The sequence below is a fragment of the Phyllobates terribilis genome, unplaced genomic scaffold, assembly GCF_046119375.1.
Source record: "Phyllobates terribilis strain yellow unplaced genomic scaffold, ASM4611937v1 Scaffold_729__1_contigs__length_748246, whole genome shotgun sequence".
In the NCBI taxonomy this organism is placed as follows: domain Eukaryota; kingdom Metazoa; phylum Chordata; class Amphibia; order Anura; family Dendrobatidae; genus Phyllobates; species Phyllobates terribilis.
The window spans coordinates 568,833-592,346 of NW_027363489.1; the positions used below are offsets into that span (position 1 = coordinate 568,833).

At 45.3% G+C, this 23,514-nt stretch overlaps 17 non-coding genes and 1 pseudogene across 17 annotated transcripts; all 18 read left to right on the top strand.

Annotated features, from left to right (window-relative positions):
- Window positions 1–934: 934 nt before the first annotated feature.
- Window positions 935–1,125, top strand: LOC141236918 (U2 spliceosomal RNA). The gene has a single exon (XR_012302487.1). It is a non-coding gene; the product is annotated as a U2 spliceosomal RNA (small nuclear RNA).
- A 1,119-nt stretch (window positions 1,126–2,244) lies between these two features.
- On the top strand, window positions 2,245–2,435 carry LOC141237133 (U2 spliceosomal RNA). The gene has a single exon (XR_012302694.1). It is a non-coding gene; the product is annotated as a U2 spliceosomal RNA (small nuclear RNA).
- A 1,120-nt stretch (window positions 2,436–3,555) lies between these two features.
- LOC141237134 (U2 spliceosomal RNA) lies at window positions 3,556–3,746 on the top strand. Its single transcript, XR_012302695.1, has one exon. It is a non-coding gene; the product is annotated as a U2 spliceosomal RNA (small nuclear RNA).
- Window positions 3,747–4,866: 1,120 nt separating this feature from the next.
- Window positions 4,867–5,057, top strand: LOC141237135 (U2 spliceosomal RNA). Its single transcript, XR_012302696.1, has one exon. It is a non-coding gene; the product is annotated as a U2 spliceosomal RNA (small nuclear RNA).
- Window positions 5,058–6,176: 1,119 nt separating this feature from the next.
- LOC141237137 (U2 spliceosomal RNA) lies at window positions 6,177–6,367 on the top strand. Its single transcript, XR_012302697.1, has one exon. It is a non-coding gene; the product is annotated as a U2 spliceosomal RNA (small nuclear RNA).
- A 1,118-nt stretch (window positions 6,368–7,485) lies between these two features.
- Window positions 7,486–7,676, top strand: LOC141237139 (U2 spliceosomal RNA). The gene has a single exon (XR_012302699.1). It is a non-coding gene; the product is annotated as a U2 spliceosomal RNA (small nuclear RNA).
- Window positions 7,677–8,795: 1,119 nt separating this feature from the next.
- LOC141237140 (U2 spliceosomal RNA) lies at window positions 8,796–8,986 on the top strand. Its single transcript, XR_012302700.1, has one exon. It is a non-coding gene; the product is annotated as a U2 spliceosomal RNA (small nuclear RNA).
- Window positions 8,987–10,106: 1,120 nt separating this feature from the next.
- LOC141237141 (U2 spliceosomal RNA) lies at window positions 10,107–10,297 on the top strand. Its single transcript, XR_012302701.1, has one exon. It is a non-coding gene; the product is annotated as a U2 spliceosomal RNA (small nuclear RNA).
- A 1,118-nt stretch (window positions 10,298–11,415) lies between these two features.
- On the top strand, window positions 11,416–11,566 carry LOC141236852 (U2 spliceosomal RNA; annotated as a pseudogene).
- Window positions 11,567–12,090: 524 nt separating this feature from the next.
- Window positions 12,091–12,272, top strand: LOC141237381 (U2 spliceosomal RNA). The gene has a single exon (XR_012302934.1). It is a non-coding gene; the product is annotated as a U2 spliceosomal RNA (small nuclear RNA).
- Window positions 12,273–13,389: 1,117 nt separating this feature from the next.
- Window positions 13,390–13,580, top strand: LOC141237142 (U2 spliceosomal RNA). The gene has a single exon (XR_012302702.1). It is a non-coding gene; the product is annotated as a U2 spliceosomal RNA (small nuclear RNA).
- Window positions 13,581–14,699: 1,119 nt separating this feature from the next.
- Window positions 14,700–14,890, top strand: LOC141237143 (U2 spliceosomal RNA). Its single transcript, XR_012302703.1, has one exon. It is a non-coding gene; the product is annotated as a U2 spliceosomal RNA (small nuclear RNA).
- A 1,118-nt stretch (window positions 14,891–16,008) lies between these two features.
- On the top strand, window positions 16,009–16,199 carry LOC141237144 (U2 spliceosomal RNA). Its single transcript, XR_012302704.1, has one exon. It is a non-coding gene; the product is annotated as a U2 spliceosomal RNA (small nuclear RNA).
- A 1,119-nt stretch (window positions 16,200–17,318) lies between these two features.
- On the top strand, window positions 17,319–17,509 carry LOC141237145 (U2 spliceosomal RNA). The gene has a single exon (XR_012302705.1). It is a non-coding gene; the product is annotated as a U2 spliceosomal RNA (small nuclear RNA).
- A 1,120-nt stretch (window positions 17,510–18,629) lies between these two features.
- Window positions 18,630–18,820, top strand: LOC141237328 (U2 spliceosomal RNA). Its single transcript, XR_012302884.1, has one exon. It is a non-coding gene; the product is annotated as a U2 spliceosomal RNA (small nuclear RNA).
- Window positions 18,821–19,940: 1,120 nt separating this feature from the next.
- On the top strand, window positions 19,941–20,131 carry LOC141237335 (U2 spliceosomal RNA). The gene has a single exon (XR_012302890.1). It is a non-coding gene; the product is annotated as a U2 spliceosomal RNA (small nuclear RNA).
- Window positions 20,132–21,252: 1,121 nt separating this feature from the next.
- Window positions 21,253–21,443, top strand: LOC141237146 (U2 spliceosomal RNA). The gene has a single exon (XR_012302706.1). It is a non-coding gene; the product is annotated as a U2 spliceosomal RNA (small nuclear RNA).
- A 1,120-nt stretch (window positions 21,444–22,563) lies between these two features.
- LOC141237329 (U2 spliceosomal RNA) lies at window positions 22,564–22,754 on the top strand. The gene has a single exon (XR_012302885.1). It is a non-coding gene; the product is annotated as a U2 spliceosomal RNA (small nuclear RNA).
- The last annotated feature ends 760 nt before the right edge of the window (window positions 22,755–23,514 follow it).

Below are 23,514 nucleotides of genomic sequence, written 5' to 3' on the forward strand. Positions count from 1 at the left end.
ATGTAATGTAATGTAATGCAATGCTATCTATCTAGCTCTCCCTCTATACTTCCTTTTGGATAAACAGACATATTAGGCAAGCATTTTGGAGCTTTCACCTAAATAACTACAGGTGGTGAGATAAGCTGCACAATATAATTGACCTTTCAGTATATTGTTGCACACACACCATCTATTTAGCAAATGCCCTTGTTATCAACAGCAGCCTTTTAAACTCACCTGAGCTAACAGGTATGTGAGCTGGTTACTCTGCTGCGCTTAAAATTTCTTTTTTGGTTTGCTACAATGCCTTTTCTGAAACGTTGTCTCCCTCTGCTGGAACACTGACTTCTTTCATTTAATGCCTGCAGACTATAAAAGAGAAACCAACCCAAAAAGTTTGGTTGATTAGTCTGTGGCATTCTTTTAAACTGTTGCTTATGGCGGTCTCTGTGAGCTTCTCAGTGACATTCAGCCATCCAGGTATCCCGCCTGCAGTAGACGGAATGTGGCAATGGAACGCTGGCTGCGCGTGTCATAATAGGCTCTGAGCCTTTATATACCTGCGCACAGCAGCAGCCACCTTCAGTCTGCTGCTGGACAGCCAGCAGCAGCAGCAGCAGGAGAGGTAATAAATCAGCAACCCTCCTGCTAAGGGTAGACAGCTGCTCGTTCCACCCCCCCCCCCCCCCCCCGCCTTAATTGGTTCTCCTCCCTTCCAACGGTGTTGAGGCGGGTGGGAACAGCCGGGGGTTGAGGGTACTGTGCTAAAAGAGGTGGAGTTATGCAGATCTAAAACGCGTGGATTGCAGCAGCAGCAAGCCGAAAAGTGCAGGCATGTGAGGGATCTAGAGGTTGACAGCATGTCTTCTTAACGGGAGTCCAGGTGGCCATCTCCACAAATGGACTTTTCAGAATCCTTGGGTGGCACCGTAGTCGGAAACCAATTCTGGTTATCGCTTCTCGGCCTTTTGGCTAAGATCAAGTGTAGTATCTGTTCTTATCAGTTTAATATCTGATATGTCCCCTATCTGGGGACCATATATTAAATGGATTTTTAGAACAGGGAGATGGAAAAAGAGCTTGCTCTGTCCACTCCACGCATTGACCTGGTATTGCAGTATCTCCAGGACCGGTGCACCCCTTCTTTAATGCAGTTTCTAAAATCAGAAAGAATTGAATTCAATGCTTTTTGTTCATTTTGCTTGTTTGTCGGATTTTGGGATGGACTCTTTGGCTTTGCTTTTCTTCTCCTCATTGGATTTTTCATGTTAAAAGTTGCAGAAGCCAGATGACAAGCTCATTTTGGTTCAACTTCAGCAACTGTGCATTGCATTGCCATGTAATGTAATGTAATGCAATGCTATCTATCTAGCTCTCCCTCTATACTTCCTTTTGGATAAACAGACATATTAGGCAAGCATTTTGGAGCTTTCACCTAAATAACTACAGGTGGTGAGATAAGCTGCACAATATAATTGACCTTTCAGTATATTGTTGCACACACACCATCTATTTAGCAAATGCCCTTGTTATCAACAGCAGCCTTTTAAACTCACCTGAGCTAACAGGTATGTGAGCTGGTTACTCTGCTGCGCTTAAAATTTCTTTTTTGGTTTGCTACAATGCCTTTTCTGAAACGTTGTCTCCCTCTGCTGGAACACTGACTTCTTTCATTTAATGCCTGCAGACTATAAAAGAGAAACCAACCCAAAAAGTTTGGTTGATTAGTCTGTGGCATTCTTTTAAACTGTTGCTTATGGCGGTCTCTGTGAGCTTCTCAGTGACATTCAGCCATCCAGGTATCCCGCCTGCAGTAGACGGAATGCGGCAATGGAACGCTGGCTGCGCGTGTCATAATAGGCTCTGAGCCTTTATATACCTGCGCACAGCAGCAGCCACCTTCAGTCTGCTGCTGGACAGCCAGCAGCAGCAGCAGGAGAGGTAATTAATCAGCAACCCTCCTGCTAAGGGTAGACAGCTGCTCGTTCCACCCCCCCCCCCCGCCTTAATTGGTTCTCCTCCCTTCCAACGGTGTTGAGGCGGGTGGGAACAGCCGGGGGTTGAGGGTACTGTGCTAAAAGAGGTGGAGTTATGCAGATCTAAAACGCGTGGATTGCAGCAGCAGCAAGCCGAAAAGTGCAGGCATGTGAGGGATCTAGAGGTTGACAGCATGTCTTCTTAACGGGAGTCCAGGTGGCCATCTCCACAAATGGACTTTTCAGAATCCTTGGGTGGCACCGTAGTCGGAAACCAATTCTGGTTATCGCTTCTCGGCCTTTTGGCTAAGATCAAGTGTAGTATCTGTTCTTATCAGTTTAATATCTGATACGTCCCCTATCTGGGGACCATATATTAAATGGATTTTTAGAACAGGGAGATGGAAAAAGAGCTTGCTCTGTCCACTCCACGCATTGACCTGGTATTGCAGTATCTCCAGGACCGGTGCACCCCTTCTTTAATGCAGTTTCTAAAATCAGAAAGAATTGAATTCAATGCTTTTTGTTCATTTTGCTTGTTTGTCGGATTTTGGGATGGACTCTTTGGCTTTGCTTTTCTTCTCCTCATTGGATTTTTCATGTTAAAAGTTGCAGAAGCCAGATGACAAGCTCATTTTGGTTCAACTTCAGCAACTGTGCATTGCATTGCCATGTAATGTAATGTAATGCAATGCTATCTATCTAGCTCTCCCTCTATACTTCCTTTTGGATAAACAGACATATTAGGCAAGCATTTTGGAGCTTTCACCTAAATAACTACAGGTGGTGAGATAAGCTGCACAATATAATTGACCTTTCAGTATATTGTTGCACACACACCATCTATTTAGCAAATGCCCTTGTTATCAACAGCAGCCTTTTAAACTCACCTGAGCTAACAGGTATGTGAGCTGGTTACTCTGCTGCGCTTAAAATTTCTTTTTTGGTTTGCTACAATGCCTTTTCTGAAACGTTGTCTCCCTCTGCTGGAACACTGACTTCTTTCATTTAATGCCTGCAGACTATAAAAGAGAAACCAACCCAAAAAGTTTGGTTGATTAGTCTGTGGCATTCTTTTAAACTGTTGCTTATGGCGGTCTCTGTGAGCTTCTCAGTGACATTCAGCCATCCAGGTATCCCGCCTGCAGTAGACGGAATGTGGCAATGGAACGCTGGCTGCGCGTGTCATAATAGGCTCTGAGCCTTTATATACCTGCGCACAGCAGCAGCCACCTTCAGTCTGCTGCTGGACAGCCAGCAGCAGCAGCAGCAGGAGAGGTAATTAATCAGCAACCCTCCTGCTAAGGGTAGACAGCTGCTCGTTCCACCCCCCCCCCGCCTTAACTGGTTCTCCTCCCTTCCAACGGTGTTGAGGCGGGTGGGAACAGCCGGGGGTTGAGGGTACTGTGCTAAAAGAGGTGGAGTTATGCAGATCTAAAACGCGTGGATTGCAGCAGCAGCAAGCCGAAAAGTGCAGGCATGTGAGGGATCTAGAGGTTGACAGCATGTCTTCTTAACGGGAGTCCAGGTGGCCATCTCCACAAATGGACTTTTCAGAATCCTTGGGTGGCACCGTAGTCGGAAACCAATTCTGGTTATCGCTTCTCGGCCTTTTGGCTAAGATCAAGTGTAGTATCTGTTCTTATCAGTTTAATATCTGATACGTCCCCTATCTGGGGACCATATATTAAATGGATTTTTAGAACAGGGAGATGGAAAAAGAGCTTGCTCTGTCCACTCCACGCATTGACCTGGTATTGCAGTATCTCCAGGACCGGTGCACCCCTTCTTTAATGCAGTTTCTAAAATCAGAAAGAATTGAATTCAATGCTTTTTGTTCATTTTGCTTGTTTGTCGGATTTTGGGATGGACTCTTTGGCTTTGCTTTTCTTCTCCTCATTGGATTTTTCATGTTAAAAGTTGCAGAAGCCAGATGACAAGCTCATTTTGGTTCAACTTCAGCAACTGTGCATTGCATTGCCATGTAATGTAATGTAATGCAATGCTATCTATCTAGCTCTCCCTCTATACTTCCTTTTGGATAAACAGACATATTAGGCAAGCATTTTGGAGCTTTCACCTAAATAACTACAGGTGGTGAGATAAGCTGCACAATATAATTGACCTTTCAGTATATTGTTGCACACACACCATCTATTTAGCAAATGCCCTTGTTATCAACAGCAGCCTTTTAAACTCACCTGAGCTAACAGGTATGTGAGCTGGTTACTCTGCTGCGCTTAAAATTTCTTTTTTGGTTTGCTACAATGCCTTTTCTGAAACGTTGTCTCCCTCTGCTGGAACACTGACTTCTTTCATTTAATGCCTGCAGACTATAAAAGAGAAACCAACCCAAAAAGTTTGGTTGATTAGTCTGTGGCATTCTTTTAAACTGTTGCTTATGGCGGTCTCTGTGAGCTTCTCAGTGACATTCAGCCATCCAGGTATCCCGCCTGCAGTAGACGGAATGTGGCAATGGAACGCTGGCTGCGCGTGTCATAATAGGCTCTGAGCCTTTATATACCTGCGCACAGCAGCAGCCACCTTCAGTCTGCTGCTGGACAGCCAGCAGCAGCAGCAGCAGGAGAGGTAATTAATCAGCAACCCTCCTGCTAAGGGTAGACAGCTGCTCGTTCCACCCCCCCCCCCCCGCCTTAATTGGTTCTCCTCCCTTCCAACGGTGTTGAGGCGGGTGGGAACAGCCGGGGGTTGAGGGTACTGTGCTAAAAGAGGTGGAGTTATGCAGATCTAAAACGCGTGGATTGCAGCAGCAGCAAGCCGAAAAGTGCAGGCATGTGAGGGATCTAGAGGTTGACAGCATGTCTTCTTAACGGGAGTCCAGGTGGCCATCTCCACAAATGGACTTTTCATCCTTGGGTGGCACCGTAGTCGGAAACCAATTCTGGTTATCGCTTCTCGGCCTTTTGGCTAAGATCAAGTGTAGTATCTGTTCTTATCAGTTTAATATCTGATACGTCCCCTATCTGGGGACCATATATTAAATGGATTTTTAGAACAGGGAGATGGAAAAAGAGCTTGCTCTGTCCACTCCACGCATTGACCTGGTATTGCAGTATCTCCAGGACCGGTGCACCCCTTCTTTAATGCAGTTTCTAAAATCAGAAAGAATTGAATTCAATGCTTTTTGTTCATTTTGCTTGTTTGTCGGATTTTGGGATGGACTCTTTGGCTTTGCTTTTCTTCTCCTCATTGGATTTTTCATGTTAAAAGTTGCAGAAGCCAGATGACAAGCTCATTTTGGTTCAACTTCAGCAACTGTGCATTGCATTGCCATGTAATGTAATGTAATGCAATGCTATCTATCTAGCTCTCCCTCTATACTTCCTTTTGGATAAACAGACATATTAGGCAAGCATTTTGGAGCTTTCACCTAAATAACTACAGGTGGTGAGATAAGCTGCACAATATAATTGACCTTTCAGTATATTGTTGCACACACACCATCTATTTAGCAAATGCCCTTGTTATCAACAGCAGCCTTTTAAACTCACCTGAGCTAACAGGTATGTGAGCTGGTTACTCTGCTGCGCTTAAAATTTCTTTTTTGGTTTGCTACAATGCCTTTTCTGAAACGTTGTCTCCCTCTGCTGGAACACTGACTTCTTTCATTTAATGCCTGCAGACTATAAAAGAGAAACCAACCCAAAAAGTTTGGTTGATTAGTCTGTGGCATTCTTTTAAACTGTTGCTTATGGCGGTCTCTGTGAGCTTCTCAGTGACATTCAGCCATCCAGGTATCCCGCCTGCAGTAGACGGAATGTGGCAATGGAACGCTGGCTGCGCGTGTCATAATAGGCTCTGAGCCTTTATATACCTGCGCACAGCAGCAGCCACCTTCAGTCTGCTGCTGGACAGCCAGCAGCAGCAGCAGCAGGAGAGGTAATTAATCAGCAACCCTCCTGCTAAGGGTAGACAGCTGCTCGTTCCACCCCCCCCCGCCTTAATTGGTTCTCCTCCCTTCCAACGGTGTTGAGGCGGGTGGGAACAGCCGGGGGTTGAGGGTACTGTGCTAAAAGAGGTGGAGTTATGCAGATCTAAAACGCGTGGATTGCAGCAGCAGCAAGCCGAAAAGTGCAGGCATGTGAGGGATCTAGAGGTTGACAGCATGTCTTCTTAACGGGAGTCCAGGTGGCCATCTCCACAAATGGACTTTTCAGAATCCTTGGGTGGCACCGTAGTCGGAAACCAATTCTGGTTATCGCTTCTCGGCCTTTTGGCTAAGATCAAGTGTAGTATCTGTTCTTATCAGTTTAATATCTGATACGTCCCCTATCTGGGGACCATATATTAAATGGATTTTTAGAACAGGGAGATGGAAAAAGAGCTTGCTCTGTCCACTCCACGCATTGACCTGGTATTGCAGTATCTCCAGGACCGGTGCACCCCTTCTTTAATGCAGTTTCTAAAATCAGAAAGAATTGAATTCAATGCTTTTTGTTCATTTTGCTTGTTTGTCGGATTTTGGGATGGACTCTTTGGCTTTGCTTTTCTTCTCCTCATTGGATTTTTCATGTTAAAAGTTGCAGAAGCCAGATGACAAGCTCATTTTGGTTCAACTTCAGCAACTGTGCATTGCATTGCCATGTAATGTAATGTAATGCAATGCTATCTATCTAGCTCTCCCTCTATACTTCCTTTTGGATAAACAGACATATTAGGCAAGCATTTTGGAGCTTTCACCTAAATAACTACAGGTGGTGAGATAAGCTGCACAATATAATTGACCTTTCAGTATATTGTTGCACACACACCATCTATTTAGCAAATGCCCTTGTTATCAACAGCAGCCTTTTAAACTCACCTGAGCTAACAGGTATGTGAGCTGGTTACTCTGCTGCGCTTAAAATTTCTTTTTTGGTTTGCTACAATGCCTTTTCTGAAACGTTGTCTCCCTCTGCTGGAACACTGACTTCTTTCATTTAATGCCTGCAGACTATAAAAGAGAAACCAACCCAAAAAGTTTGGTTGATTAGTCTGTGGCATTCTTTTAAACTGTTGCTTATGGCGGTCTCTGTGAGCTTCTCAGTGACATTCAGCCATCCAGGTATCCCGCCTGCAGTAGACGGAAAGTGGCAATGGAACGCTGGCTGCGCGTGTCATAATAGGCTCTGAGCCTTTATATACCTGCGCAAAGCAGCAACCACCTTCAGTCTGCTGCTGGACAGCCAGCAGCAGCAGCAGCAGGAGAGGTAATTAATCAGCAACCCTCCTGCTAAGGGTAGACAGCTGCTCGTTCCACCCCCCCCGCCTTAATTGGTTCTCCTCCCTTCCAACGGTGTTGAGGCGGGTGGGAACAGCCGGGGGTTGAGGGTACTGTGCTAAAAGAGGTGGAGTTATGCAGATCTAAAACGCGTGGATTGCAGCAGCAGCAAGCCGAAAAGTGCAGGCATGTGAGGGATCTAGAGGTTGACAGCATGTCTTCTTAACGGGAGTCCAGGTGGCCATCTCCACAAATGGACTTTTCAGAATCCTTGGGTGGCACCGTAGTCGGAAACCAATTCTGGTTATCGCTTCTCGGCCTTTTGGCTAAGATCAAGTGTAGTATCTGTTCTTATCAGTTTAATATCTGATACGTCCCCTATCTGGGGACCATATATTAAATGGATTTTTAGAACAGGGAGATGGAAAAAGAGCTTGCTCTGTCCACTCCACGCATTGACCTGGTATTGCAGTATCTCCAGGACCGGTGCACCCCTTCTTTAATGCAGTTTCTAAAATCAGAAAGAATTGAATTCAATGCTTTTTGTTCATTTTGCTTGTTTGTCGGATTTTGGGATGGACTCTTTGGCTTTGCTTTTCTTCTCCTCATTGGATTTTTCATGTTAAAAGTTGCAGAAGCCAGATGACAAGCTCATTTTGGTTCAACTTCAGCAACTGTGCATTGCATTGCCATGTAATGTAATGTAATGCAATGCTATCTATCTAGCTCTCCCTCTATACTTCCTTTTGGATAAACAGACATATTAGGCAAGCATTTTGGAGCTTTCACCTAAATAACTACAGGTGGTGAGATAAGCTGCACAATATAATTGACCTTTCAGTATATTGATGCACACACACCATCTATTTAGCAAATGCCCTTGTTATCAACAGCAGCCTTTTAAACTCACCTGAGCTAACAGGTATGTGAGCTGGTTACTCTGCTGCGCTTAACATTTCTTTTTTGGTTTGCTACAATGGCTTTTCTGAAACGTTGTCTCCCTCTGCTGGAACACTGACTTCTTTCATTTAATGCCTGCAGACTATAAAAGAGAAACCAACCCAAAAAGTTTGGTTGATTAGTCTGTGGCATTCTTTTAAACTGTTGCTTATGGCGGTCTCTGTGAGCTTCTCAGTGACATTCAGCCATCCAGGTATCCCGCCTGCAGTAGACGGAATGTGGCAATGGAACGCTGGCTGCGCGTGTCATAATAGGCTCTGAGCCTTTATATACCTGCGCACAGCAGCAGCCACCTTCAGTCTGCTGCTGGACAGCCAGCAGCAGCAGCAGCAGGAGAGGTAATTAATCAGCAACCCTCCTGCTAAGGGTAGACAGCTGCTCGTTCCACCCCCCCCCGCCTTAATTGGTTCTCCTCCCTTCCAACGGTGTTGAGGCGGGTGGGAACAGCCGGGGGTTGAGGGTACTGTGCTAAAAGAGGTGGAGTTATGCAGATCTAAAACGCGTGGATTGCAGCAGCAGCAAGCCGAAAAGTGCAGGCATGTGAGGGATCTAGAGGTTGACAGCATGTCTTCTTAATGGGAGTCCAGGTGGCCATCTCCACAAATGGACTTTTCAGAATCCTTGGGTGGCACCGTAGTCGGAAACCAATTCTGGTTATCGCTTCTCGGCCTTTTGGCTAAGATCAAGTGTAGTATCTGTTCTTATCAGTTTAATATCTGATACGTCCCCTATCTGGGGACCATATATTAAATGGATTTTTAGAACAGGGAGATGGAAAAAGAGCTTGCTCTGTCCACTCCACGCATTGACCTGGTATTGCAGTATCTCCAGGACCGGTGCACCCCTTCTTTAATGCAGTTTCTAAAATCAGAAAGAATTGAATTCAATGCTTTTTGTTCATTTTGCTTGTTTGTCGGATTTTGGGATGGACTCTTTGGCTTTGCTTTTCTTCTCCTCATTGGATTTTTCATGTTAAAAGTTGCAGAAGCCAGATGACAAGCTCATTTTGGTTCAACTTCAGCAACTGTGCATTGCATTGCCATGTAATGTAATGTAATGCAATGCTATCTATCTAGCTCTCCCTCTATACTTCCTTTTGGATAAACAGACATATTAGGCAAGCATTTTGGAGCTTTCACCTAAATAACTACAGGTGGTGAGATAAGCTGCACAATATAATTGACCTTTCAGTATATTGTTGCACACACACCATCTATTTAGCAAATGCCCTTGTTATCAACAGCAGCCTTTTAAACTCACCTGAGCTAACAGGTATGTGAGCTGGTTACTCTGCTGCGCTTAAAATTTCTTTTTTGGTTTGCTACAATGCCTTTTCTGAAACGTTGTCTCCCTCTGCTGGAACACTGACTTCTTTCATTTAATGCCTGATGACTATAAAAGAGAAACCAACCCAAAAAGTTTGGTTGATTAGTCTGTGGCATTCTTTTAAACTGTTGCTTATGGCGGTCTCTGTGAGCTTCTCAGTGACATTCAGCCATCCAGGTATCCCGCCTGCAGTAGACGGAATGTGGCAATGGAACGCTGGCTGCGCGTGTCATAATAGGCTCTGAGCCTTTATATACCTGCGCACAGCAGCAGCCACCTTCAGTCTGCTGCTGGACAGCCAGCAGCAGCAGCAGGAGAGGTAATTAATCAGCAACCCTCCTGCTAAGGGTAGACAGCTGCTCGTTCCACCCCCCCCCCCCCGCCCTAATTGGTTCTCCTCCCTTCCAACGGTGTTGAGGCGGGTGGGAACAGCCGGGGGTTGAGGGTACTGTGCTAAAAGAGGTGGAGTTATGCAGATCTAAAACGCGTGGATTGCAGCAGCAGCAAGCCGAAAAGTGCAGGCATGTGAGGGATCTAGAGGTTGACAGCATGTCTTCTTAACGGGAGTCCAGGTGGCCATCTCCACAAATGGACTTTTCAGAATCCTTGGGTGGCACCGTAGTCGGAAACCAATTCTGGTTATCGCTTCTCGGCCTTTTGGCTAAGATCAAGTGTAGTATCTGTTCTTATCAGTTTAATATCTGATACGTCCCCTATCTGGGGACCATATATTAAATGGATTTTTAGAACAGGGAGATGGAAAAAGAGCTTGCTCTGTCCACTCCACGCATTGACCTGGTATTGCAGTATCTCCAGGACCGGTGCACCCCTTCTTTAATGCAGTTTCTAAAATCAGAAAGAATTGAATTCAATGCTTTTTGTTCATTTTGCTTGTTTGTCGGATTTTGGGATGGACTCTTTGGCTTTGCTTTTCTTCTCCTCATTGGATTTTTCATGTTAAAAGTTGCAGAAGCCAGATGACAAGCTCATTTTGGTTCAACTTCAGCAACTGTGCATTGCATTGCCATGTAATGTAATGTAATGCAATGCTATCTATCTAGCTCTCCCTCTATACTTCCTTTTGGATAAACAGACATATTAGGCAAGCATTTTGGAGCTTTCACCTAAATAACTACTGGTGGTGAGATAAGCTGCACAATATAATTGACCTTTCAGTATATTGTTGCACACACACCATCTATTTAGCAAATGCCCTTGTTATCAACAGCAGCCTTTTAAACTCACCTGAGCTAACAGGTATGTGAGCTGGTTACTCTGCTGCGCTTAAAATTTCTTTTTTGGTTTGCTACAATTCCTTTTCTGAAACGTTGTCTCCCTCTGCTGGAACACTGACTTCTTTCATTTAATGCCTGCAGACTATAAAAGAGAAACCAACCCAAAAAGTTTGGTTGATTAGTCTGTGGCATTCTTTTAAACTGTTGCTTATGGCGGTCTCTGTGAGCTTCTCAGTGACATTCAGCCATCCAGGTATCCCGCCTGCAGTAGACGGAATGTGGCAATGGAACGCTGGCTGCGCGTGTCATAATAGGCTCTGAGCCTTTATATACCTGCGCACAGCAGCAGCCACCTTCAGTCTGCTGCTGGACAGCCAGCAGCAGCAGCAGGAGAGGTAATTAATCAGCAACCCTCCTGCTAAGGGTAGACAGCTGCTCGTTCCACCCCCCCCCCCGCCTTAATTGGTTCTCCTCCCTTCCAACGGTGTTGAGGCGGGTGGGAACAGCCGGGGGTTGAGGGTACTGTGCTAAAAGAGGTGGAGTTATGCAGATCTAAAACGCGTGGATTGCAGCAGCAGCAAGCCGAAAAGTGCAGGCATGTGAGGGATCTAGAGGTTGACAGCATGTCTTCTTAACGGGAGTCCAGGTGGCCATCTCCACAAATGGACTTTTCAGAATCCTTGGGTGGCACCGTAGTCGGAAACCAATTCTGGTTATCGCTTCTCGGCCTTTTGGCTAAGATCAAGTGTAGTATCTGTTCGGTCTTTTGGCTAAGATCAAGTGTAGTATCTTTTGAAAAGGCAGTTTTGTCCTTGGGCTGCCCTAGTAAATTGATGCATATTACACACTGGTTTGGTGCACTTGTTAGTACGCCAGGTGGCTCATAGAGCTATCTGATGGAAAACATGGCCCTCCAGGATCGAAGTCACTAGGCTGGGTAAGTGTGAGGGCTTTGGAGCAATGTGCCCCAGCAGTAGGCGCCCTGGTGGGAGTCCAAGCTTACTGGGACTGGGAACCCCAGAAAGACTTGGCTTCGTAGCACGCCGCACCTTTGCCAATCATACTTTCTGAGCAACCCCCCCTATTCCTGGCCTCCGGGCTAGGAAGGGGAATTTTTATAAACCCGGTCGGAGGTCCGGTCAGCTTTGGGCTGAGAAACCAACACAGGCTCCAGCTCCACTAGGGTGGCAGCCTAGATGGAAGCTGGGAGCACGAAAACGGCTCTTCTCCGGCTTCGGCTAGGGAGAGCATCGGAGATCCCTGACCCTCGCTGTGGCCTTCTGGCTCGGAGGGATGGGGATGGTTTATTGGGGACCCTCTCCTCCGGGAAGGGTCCACATGAATCCTCGCCTCGTGCGCTGTTTTGGTGTGACTTCGGTCACATTTTTCAGTGCCTTGGATGCAGCTTCAATCAAAAAATCTGTTCTTATCAGTTTAATATCTGATACGTCCCCTATCTGGGGACCATATATTAAATGGATTTTTAGAACAGGGAGATGGAAAAAGAGCTTGCTCTGTCCACTCCACGCATTGACCTGGTATTGCAGTATCTCCAGGACCGGTGCACCCCTTCTTTAATGCAGTTTCTAAAATCAGAAAGAATTGAATTCAATGCTTTTTGTTCATTTTGCTTGTTTGTCGGATTTTGGGATGGACTCTTTGGCTTTGCTTTTCTTCTCCTCATTGGATTTTTCATGTTAAAAGTTGCAGAAGCCAGATGACAAGCTCATTTTGGTTCAACTTCAGCAACTGTGCATTGCATTGCCATGTAATGTAATGTAATGCAATGCTATCTATCTAGCTCTCCCTCTATACTTCCTTTTGGATAAACAGACATATTAGGCAAGCATTTTGGAGCTTTCACCTAAATAACTACAGGTGGTGAGATAAGCTGCACAATATAATTGACCTTTCAGTATATTGTTGCACACACACCATCTATTTAGCAAATGCCCTTGTTATCAACAGCAGCCTTTTAAACTCACCTGAGCTAACAGGTATGTGAGCTGGTTACTCTGCTGCGCTTAAAATTTCTTTTTTGGTTTGCTACAATGCCTTTTCTGAAACGTTGTCTCCCTCTGCTGGAACACTGACTTCTTTCATTTAATGCCTGCAGACTATAAAAGAGAAACCAACCCAAAAAGTTTGGTTGATTAGTCTGTGGCATTCTTTTAAACTGTTGCTTATGGCGGTCTCTGTGAGCTTCTCAGTGACATTCAGCCATCCAGGTATCCCGCCTGCAGTAGACGGAATGTGGCAATGGAACGCTGGCTGCGCGTGTCATAATAGGCTCTGAGCCTTTATATACCTGCGCACAGCAGCAGCCACCTTCAGTCTGCTGCTGGACAGCCAGCAGCAGCAGCAGCAGGAGAGGTAATTAATCAGCAACCCTCCTGCTAAGGGTAGACAGCTGCTCGTTCCACCCCCCCGCCTTAATTGGTTCTCCTCCCTTCCAACGGTGTTGAGGCGGGTGGGAACAGCCGGGGGTTGAGGGTACTGTGCTAAAAGAGGTGGAGTTATGCAGATCTAAAACGCGTGGATTGCAGCAGCAGCAAGCCGAAAAGTGCAGGCATGTGAGGGATCTAGAGGTTGACAGCATGTCTTCTTAACGGGAGTCCAGGTGGCCATCTCCACAAATGGACTTTTCAGAATCCTTGGGTGGCACCGTAGTCGGAAACCAATTCTGGTTATCGCTTCTCGGCCTTTTGGCTAAGATCAAGTGTAGTATCTGTTCTTATCAGTTTAATATCTGATACGTCCCCTATCTGGGGACCATATATTAAATGGATTTTTAGAACAGGGAGATGGAAAAAGAGCTTGCTCTGTCCACTCCACGCATTGACCTGGTATTGCAGTATCTCCAGGACCGGTGCACCCCTTCTTTAATGCAGTTTCTAAAATCAGAAAGAATTGAATTCAATGCTTTTTGTTCATTTTGCTTGTTTGTCGGATTTTGGGATGGACTCTTTGGCTTTGCTTTTCTTCTCCTCATTGGATTTTTCATGTTAAAAGTTGCAGAAGCCAGATGACAAGCTCATTTTGGTTCAACTTCAGCAACTGTGCATTGCATTGCCATGTAATGTAATGCAATGCAATGCTATCTATCTAGCTCTCCCTCTATACTTCCTTTTGGATAAACAGACATATTAGGCAAGCATTTTGGAGCTTTCACCTAAATAACTACAGGTGGTGAGATAAGCTGCACAATATAATTGACCTTTCAGTATATTGTTGCACACACACCATCTATTTAGCAAATGCCCTTGTTATCAACAGCAGCCTTTTAAACTCACCTGAGCTAACAGGTATGTGAGCTGGTTACTCTGCTGCGCTTAAAATTTCTTTTTTGGTTTGCTACAATGCCTTTTCTGAAACGTTGTCTCCCTCTGCTGGAACACTGACTTCTTTCATTTAATGCCTGCAGACTATAAAAGAGAAACCAACCCAAAAAGTTTGGTTGATTAGTCTGTGGCATTCTTTTAAACTGTTGCTTATGGCGGTCTCTGTGAGCTTCTCAGTGACATTCAGCCATCCAGGTATCCCGCCTGCAGTAGACGGAATGTGGCAATGGAACGCTGGCTGCGCGTGTCATAATAGGCTCTGAGCCTTTATATACCTGCGCACAGCAGCAGCCACCTTCAGTCTGCTGCTGGACAGCCAGCAGCAGCAGCAGCAGGAGAGGTAATTAATCAGCAACCCTCCTGCTAAGGGTAGACAGCTGCTCGTTCCACCCCCCCCCGCCTTAATTGGTTCTCCTCCCTTCCAACGGTGTTGAGGCGGGTGGGAACAGCCGGGGGTTGAGGGTACTGTGCTAAAAGAGGTGGAGTTATGCAGATCTAAAACGCGTGGATTGCAGCAGCAGCAAGCCGAAAAGTGCAGGCATGTGAGGGATCTAGAGGTTGACAGCATGTCTTCTTAACGGGAGTCCAGGTGGCCATCTCCACAAATGGACTTTTCAGAATCCTTGGGTGGCACCGTAGTCGGAAACCAATTCTGGTTATCGCTTCTCGGCCTTTTGGCTAAGATCAAGTGTAGTATCTGTTCTTATCAGTTTAATATCTGATACGTCCCCTATCTGGGGACCATATATTAAATGGATTTTTAGAACAGGGAGATGGAAAAAGAGCTTGCTCTGTCCACTCCACGCATTGACCTGGTATTGCAGTATCTCCAGGACCGGTGCACCCCTTCTTTAATGCAGTTTCTAAAATCAGAAAGAATTGAATTCAATGCTTTTTGTTCATTTTGCTTGTTTGTCGGATTTTGGGATGGACTCTTTGGCTTTGCTTTTCTTCTCCTCATTGGATTTTTCATGTTAAAAGTTGCAGAAGCCAGATGACAAGCTCATTTTGGTTCAACTTCAGCAACTGTGCATTGCATTGCCATGTAATGTAATGCAATGCAATGCTATCTATCTAGCTCTCCCTCTATACTTCCTTTTGGATAAACAGACATATTAGGCAAGCATTTTGGAGCTTTCACCTAAATAACTACAGGTGGTGAGATAAGCTGCACAATATAATTGACCTTTCAGTATATTGTTGCACACACACCATCTATTTAGCAAATGCCCTTGTTATCAACAGCAGCCTTTTAAACTCACCTGAGCTAACAGGTATGTGAGCTGGTTACTCTGCTGCGCTTAAAATTTCTTTTTTGGTTTGCTACAATGCCTTTTCTGAAACGTTGTCTCCCTCTGCTGTAACACTGACTTCTTTCATTTAATGCCTGCAGACTATAAAAGAGAAACCAACCCAAAAAGTTTGGTTGATTAGTCTGTGGCATTCTTTTAAACTGTTGCTTATGGCGGTCTCTGTGAGCTTCTCAGTGACATTCAGCCATCCAGGTATCCCGCCTGCAGTAGACGGAATGTGGCAATGGAACGCTGGCTGCGCGTGTCATAATAGGCTCTGAGCCTTTATATACCTGCGCACAGCAGCAGCCACCTTCAGTCTGCTGCTGGACAGCCAGCAGCAGCAGCAGCAGGAGAGGTAATTAATCAGCAACCCTCCTGCTAAGGGTAGACAGCTGCTCGTTCCACCCCCCCCGCCTTAATTGGTTCTCCTCCCTTCCAACGGTGTTGAGGCGGGTGGGAACAGCCGGGGGTTGAGGGTACTGTGCTAAAAGAGGTGGAGTTATGCAGATCTAAAACGCGTGGATTGCAGCAGCAGCAAGCCGAAAAGTGCAGGCATGTGAGGGATCTAGAGGTTGACAGCATGTCTTCTTAACGGGAGTCCAGGTGGCCATCTCCACAAATGGACTTTTCAGAATCCTTGGGTGGCACCGTAGTCGGAAACCAATTCTGGTTATCGCTTCTCGGCCTTTTGGCTAAGATCAAGTGTAGTATCTGTTCTTATCAGTTTAATATCTGATACGTCCCCTATCTGGGGACCATATATTAAATGGATTTTTAGAACAGGGAGATGGAAAAAGAGCTTGCTCTGTCCACTCCACGCATTGACCTGGTATTGCAGTATCTCCAGGACCGGTGCACCCCTTCTTTAATGCAGTTTCTAAAATCAGAAAGAATTGAATTCAATGCTTTTTGTTCATTTTGCTTGTTTGTCGGATTTTGGGATGGACTCTTTGGCTTTGCTTTTCTTCTCCTCATTGGATTTTTCATGTTAAAAGTTGCAGAAGCCAGATGACAAGCTCATTTTGGTTCAACTTCAGCAACTGTGCATTGCATTGCCATGTAATGTAATGTAATGCAATGCTATCTATCTAGCTCTCCCTCTATACTTCCTTTTGGATAAACAGACATATTAGGCAAGCATTTTGGAGCTTTCACCTAAATAACTACAGGTGGTGAGATAAGCTGCACAATATAATTGACCTTTCAGTATATTGTTGCACACACACCATCTATTTAGCAAATGCCCTTGTTATCAACAGCAGCCTTTTAAACTCACCTGAGCTAACAGGTATGTGAGCTGGTTACTCTGCTGCGCTTAAAATTTCTTGTTTGGTTTGCTACAATGCCTTTTCTGAAACGTTGTCTCCCTCTGCTGGAACACTGACTTCTTTCATTTAATGCCTGCAGACTATGAAAGAGAAACCAACCCAAAAAGTTTGGTTGATTAGTCTGTGGCATTTTTTTAAACTGTTGCTTATGGCGGTCTCTGTGAGCTTCTCAGTGACATTCAGCCATCCAGGTATCCCGCCTGCAGTAGACAGAATGTGGCAATGGAACGCTGGCTGCGCGTGTCATAATAGGCTCTGAGCCTTTATATACCTGCGCACAGCAGCAGCCACCTTCAGTCTGCTGCTGGACAGCCAGCAGCAGCAGCAGCAGGAGAGGTAATTAATCAGCAACCCTCCTGCTAAGGGTAGACAGCTGCTCGTTCCACCCCCCCCCGCCTTAATTGGTTCTCCTCCCTTCCAACGGTGTTGAGGCGGGTGGGAACAGCCGGGGGTTGAGGGTACTGTGCTAAAAGAGGTGGAGTTATGCAGATCTAAAACGCGTGGATTGCAGCAGCAGCAAGCCGAAAAGTGCAGGCATGTGAGGGATCTAGAGGTTGACAGCATGTCTTCTTAACGGGAGTCCAGGTGGCCATCTCCACAAATGGACTTTTCAGAATCCTTGGGTGGCACCGTAGTCGGAAACCAATTCTGGTTATCGCTTCTCGGCCTTTTGGCTAAGATCAAGTGTAGTATCTGTTCTTATCAGTTTAATATCTGATACGTCCCCTATCTGGGGACCATATATTAAATGGATTTTTAGAACAGGGAGATGGAAAAAGAGCTTGCTCTGTCCACTCCACGCATTGACCTGGTATTGCAGTATCTCCAGGACCGGTGCACCCCTTCTTTAATGCAGTTTCTAAAATCAGAAAGAATTGAATTCAATGCTTTTTGTTCATTTTGCTTGTTTGTCGGATTTTGGGATGGACTCTTTGGCTTTGCTTTTCTTCTCCTCATTGGATTTTTCATGTTAAAAGTTGCAGAAGCCAGATGACAAGCTCATTTTGGTTCAACTTCAGCAACTGTGCATTGCATTGCCATGTAATGTAATGTAATGCAATGCTATCTATCTAGCTCTCCCTCTATACTTCCTTTTGGATAAACAGACATATTAGGCAAGCATTTTGGAGCTTTCACCTAAATAACTACAGGTGGTGAGATAAGCTGCACAATATAATTGACCTTTCAGTATATTGTTGCACACACACCATCTATTTAGCAAATGCCCTTGTTATCAACAGCAGCCTTTTAAACTCACCTGAGCTAACAGGTATGTGAGCTGGTTACTCTGCTGCGCTTAAAATTTCTTTTTTGGTTTGCTACAATGCCTTTTCTGAAATGTTGTCTCCCTCTGCTGGAACACTGACTTCTTTCATTTAATGCCTGCAGACTATAAAAGAGAAACCAACCCAAAAAGTTTGGTTGATTAGTCTGTGGCATTCTTTTAAACTGTTGCTTATGGCGGTCTCTGTGAGCTTCTCAGTGACATTCAGCCATCCAGGTATCCCGCCTGCAGTAGACGGAATGTGGCAATGGAACGCTGGCTGCGCGTGTCATAATAGGCTCTGAGCCTTTATATACCTGCGCACAGCAGCAGCCACCTTCAGTCTGCTGCTGGACAGCCAGCAGCAGCAGCAGCAGGAGAGGTAATTAATCAGCAACCCTCCTGCTAAGGGTAGACAGCTGCTCGTTCCACCCCCCCCCCGCCTTAATTGGTTCTCCTCCCTTCCAACGGTGTTGAGGCGGGTGGGAACAGCCGGGGGTTGAGGGTACTGTGCTAAAAGAGGTGGAGTTATGCAGATCTAAAACGCGTGGATTGCAGCAGCAGCAAGCCGAAAAGTGCAGGCATGTGAGGGATCTAGAGGTTGACAGCATGTCTTCTTAACGGGAGTCCAGGTGGCCATCTCCACAAATGGACTTTTCAGAATCCTTGGGTGGCACCGTAGTCGGAAACCAATTCTGGTTATCGCTTCTCGGCCTTTTGGCTAAGATCAAGTGGAGTATCTGTTCTTATCAGTTTAATATCTGATACGTCCCCTATCTGGGGACCATATATTAAATGGATTTTTAGAACAGGGAGATGGAAAAAGAGCTTGCTCTGTCCACTCCACGCATTGACCTGGTATTGCAGTATCTCCAGGACCGGTGCACCCCTTCTTTAATGCAGTTTCTAAAATCAGAAAGAATTGAATTCAATGCTTTTTGTTCATTTTGCTTGTTTGTCGGATTTTGGGATGGACTCTTTGGCTTTGCTTTTCTTCTCCTCATTGGATTTTTCATGTTAAAAGTTGCAGAAGCCAGATGACAAGCTCATTTTGGTTCAACTTCAGCAACTGTGCATTGCATTGCCATGTAATGTAATGTAATGCAATGCTATCTATCTAGCTCTCCCTCTATACTTCCTTTTGGATAAACAGACATATTAGGCAAGCATTTTGGAGCTTTCACCTAAATAACTACAGGTGGTGAGATAAGCTGCACAATATAATTGACCTTTCAGTATATTGTTGCACACACACCATCTATTTAGCAAATGCCCTTGTTATCAACAGCAGCCTTTTAAACTCACCTGAGCTAACAGGTATGTGAGCTGGTTACTCTGCTGCGCTTAAAATTTCTTGTTTGGTTTGCTACAATGCCTTTTCTGAAACGTTGTCTCCCTCTGCTGGAACACTGACTTCTTTCATTTAATGCCTGCAGACTATGAAAGAGAAACCAACCCAAAAAGTTTGGTTGATTAGTCTGTGGCATTCTTTTAAACTGTTGCTTATGGCGGTCTCTGTGAGCTTCTCAGTGACATTCAGCCATCCAGGTATCCCGCCTGCAGTAGACAGAATGTGGCAATGGAACGCTGGCTGCGCGTGTCATAATAGGCTCTGAGCCTTTATATACCTGCGCACAGCAGCAGCCACCTTCAGTCTGCTGCTGGACAGCCAGCAGCAGCAGCAGCAGGAGAGGTAATTAATCAGCAACCCTCCTGCTAAGGGTAGACAGCTGCTCGTTCCACCCCCCCCCCGCCTTAATTGGTTCTCCTCCCTTCCAACGGTGTTGAGGCGGGTGGGAACAGCCGGGGGTTGAGGGTACTGTGCTAAAAGAGGTGGAGTTATGCAGATCTAAAACGCGTGGATTGCAGCAGCAGCAAGCCGAAAAGTGCAGGCATGTGAGGGATCTAGAGGTTGACAGCATGTCTTCTTAACGGGAGTCCAGGTGGCCATCTCCACAAATGGACTTTTCAGAATCCTTGGGTGGCACCGTAGTCGGAAACCAATTCTGGTTATCGCTTCTCGGCCTTTTGGCTAAGATCAAGTGTAGTATCTGTTCTTATCAGTTTAATATCTGATACGTCCCCTATCTGGGTACCATATATTAAATGGATTTTTAGAACAGGGAGATGGAAAAAGAGCTTGCTCTGTCCACTCCACGCATTGACCTGGTATTGCAGTATCTCCAGGACCGGTGCACCCCTTCTTTAATACAGTTTCTAAAATCAGAAAGAATTGAATTCAATGCTTTTTGTTCATTTTGCTTGTTTGTCGGATTTTGGGATGGACTCTTTGGCTTTGCTTTTCTTCTCCTCATTGGATTTTTCATGTTAAAAGTTGCAGAAGCCAGATGACAAGCTCATTTTGGTTCAACTTCAGCAACTGTGCATTGCATTGCCATGTAATGTAATGTAATGCAATGCTATCTATCTAGCTCTCCCTCTATACTTGCTTTTGGATAAACAGACATATTAGGCAAGCATTTTGGAGCTTTCACCTAAATAACTACAGGTGGTGAGATAAGCTGCACAATATAATTGACCTTTCAGTATATTGTTGCACACACACCATCTATTTAGCAAATGCCCTTGTTATCAACAGCAGCCTTTTAAACTCACCTGAGCTAACAGGTATGTGAGCTGGTTACTCTGCTGCGCTTAAAATTTCTTGTTTGGTTTGCTACAATGCCTTTTCTGAAACGTTGTCTCCCTCTGCTGGAACACTGACTTCTTTCATTTAATGCCTGCAGACTATGAAAGAGAAACCAACCCAAAAAGTTTGGTTGATTAGTCTGTGGCATTCTTTTAAACTGTTGCTTATGGCGGTCTCTGTGAGCTTCTCAGTGACATTCAGCCATCCAGGTATCCCGCCTGCAGTAGACAGAATGTGGCAATGGAACGCTGGCTGCGCGTGTCATAATAGGCTCTGAGCCTTTATATACCTGCGCACAGCAGCAGCCACCTTCAGTCTGCTGCTGGACAGCCAGCAGCAGCAGCAGCAGGAGAGGTAATTAATCAGCAACCCTCCTGCTAAGGGTAGACAGCTGCTCGTTCCACCCCCCCCCCCGCCTTAATTGGTTCTCCTCCCTTCCAACGGTGTTGAGGCGGGTGGGAACAGCCGGGGGTTGAGGGTACTGTGCTAAAAGAGGTGGAGTTATGCAGATCTAAAACGCGTGGATTGCAGCAGCAGCAAGCCGAAAAGTGCAGGCATGTGAGGGATCTAGAGGTTGACAGCATGTCTTCTTAACGGGAGTCCAGGTGGCCATCTCCACAAATGGACTTTTCAGAATCCTTAGGTGGCACCGTAGTCGGAAACCAATTCTGGTTATCGCTTCTCGGCCTTTTGGCTAAGATCAAGTGTAGTATCTGTTCTTATCAGTTTAATATCTGATACGTCCCCTATCTGGGGACCATATATTAAATGGATTTTTAGAACAGGGAGATGGAAAAAGAGCTTGCTCTGTCCACTCCACGCATTGACCTGGTATTGCAGTATCTCCAGGACCGGTGCACCCCTTCTTTAATGCAGTTTCTAAAATCAGAAAGAATTGAATTCAATGCTTTTTGTTCATTTTGCTTGTTTGTCGGATTTTGGGATGGACTCTTTGGCTTTGCTTTTCTTCTCCTCATTGGATTTTTCATGTTAAAAGTTGCAGAAGCCAGATGACAAGCTCATTTTGGTTCAACTTCAGCAACTGTGCATTGCATTGCCATGTAATGTAATGTAATGCAATGCTATCTATCTAGCTCTCCCTCTATACTTCCTTTTGGATAAACAGACATATTAGGCAAGCATTTTGGAGCTTTCACCTAAATAACTACAGGTGGTGAGATAAGCTGCACAATATAATTGACCTTTCAGTATATTGTTGCACACACACCATCTATTTAGCAAATGCCCTTGTTATCAACAGCAGCCTTTTAAACTCACCTGAGCTAACAGGTATGTGAGCTGGTTACTCTGCTGCGCTTAAAATTTCTTTTTTGGTTTGCTACAATGCCTTTTCTGAAATGTTGTCTCCCTCTGCTGGAACACTGACTTCTTTCATTTAATGCCTGCAGACTATAAAAGAGAAACCAACCCAAAAAGTTTGGTTGATTAGTCTGTGGCATTCTTTTAAACTGTTGCTTATGGCGGTCTCTGTGAGCTTCTCAGTGACATTCAGCCATCCAGGTATCCCGCCTGCAGTAGACGGAATGTGGCAATGGAACGCTGGCTGCGCGTGTCATAATAGGCTCTGAGCCTTTATATACCTGCGCACAGCAGCAGCCACCTTCAGTCTGCTGCTGGACAGCCAGCAGCAGCAGCAGCAGGAGAGGTAATTAATCAGCAACCCTCCTGCTAAGGGTAGACAGCTGCTCGTTCCACCCCCCCCCCGCCTTAATTGGTTCTCCTCCCTTCCAACGGTGTTGAGGCGGGTGGGAACAGCCGGGGGTTGAGGGTACTGTGCTAAAAGAGGTGGAGTTATGCAGATCTAAAACGCGTGGATTGCAGCAGCAGCAAGCCGAAAAGTGCAGGCATGTGAGGGATCTAGAGGTTGACAGCATGTCTTCTTAACGGGAGTCCAGGTGGCCATCTCCACAAATGGACTTTTCAGAATCCTTGGGTGGCACCGTAGTCGGAAACCAATTCTGGTTATCGCTTCTCGGCCTTTTGGCTAAGATCAAGTGGAGTATCTGTTCTTATCAGTTTAATATCTGATACGTCCCCTATCTGGGGACCATATATTAAATGGATTTTTAGAACAGGGAGATGGAAAAAGAGCTTGCTCTGTCCACTCCACGCATTGACCTGGTATTGCAGTATCTCCAGGACCGGTGCACCCCTTCTTTAATGCAGTTTCTAAAATCAGAAAGAATTGAATTCAATGCTTTTTGTTCATTTTGCTTGTTTGTCGGATTTTGGGATGGACTCTTTGGCTTTGCTTTTCTTCTCCTCATTGGATTTTTCATGTTAAAAGTTGCAGAAGCCAGATGACAAGCTCATTTTGGTTCAACTTCAGCAACTGTGCATTGCATTGCCATGTAATGTAATGTAATGCAATGCTATCTATCTAGCTCTCCCTCTATACTTCCTTTTGGATAAACAGACATATTAGGCAAGCATTTTGGAGCTTTCACCTAAATAACTACAGGTGGTGAGATAAGCTGCACAATATAATTGACCTTTCAGTATATTGTTGCACACACACCATCTATTTAGCAAATGCCCTTGTTATCAACAGCAGCCTTTTAAACTCACCTGAGCTAACAGGTATGTGAGCTGGTTACTCTGCTGCGCTTAAAATTTCTTGTTTGGTTTGCTACAATGCCTTTTCTGAAACGTTGTCTCCCTCTGCTGGAACACTGACTTCTTTCATTTAATGCCTGCAGACTATGAAAGAGAAACCAACCCAAAAAGTTTGGTTGATTAGTCTGTGGCATTCTTTTAAACTGTTGCTTATGGCGGTCTCTGTGAGCTTCTCAGTGACATTCAGCCATCCAGGTATCCCGCCTGCAGTAGACAGAATGTGGCAATGGAACGCTGGCTGCGCGTGTCATAATAGGCTCTGAGCCTTTATATACCTGCGCACAGCAGCAGCCACCTTC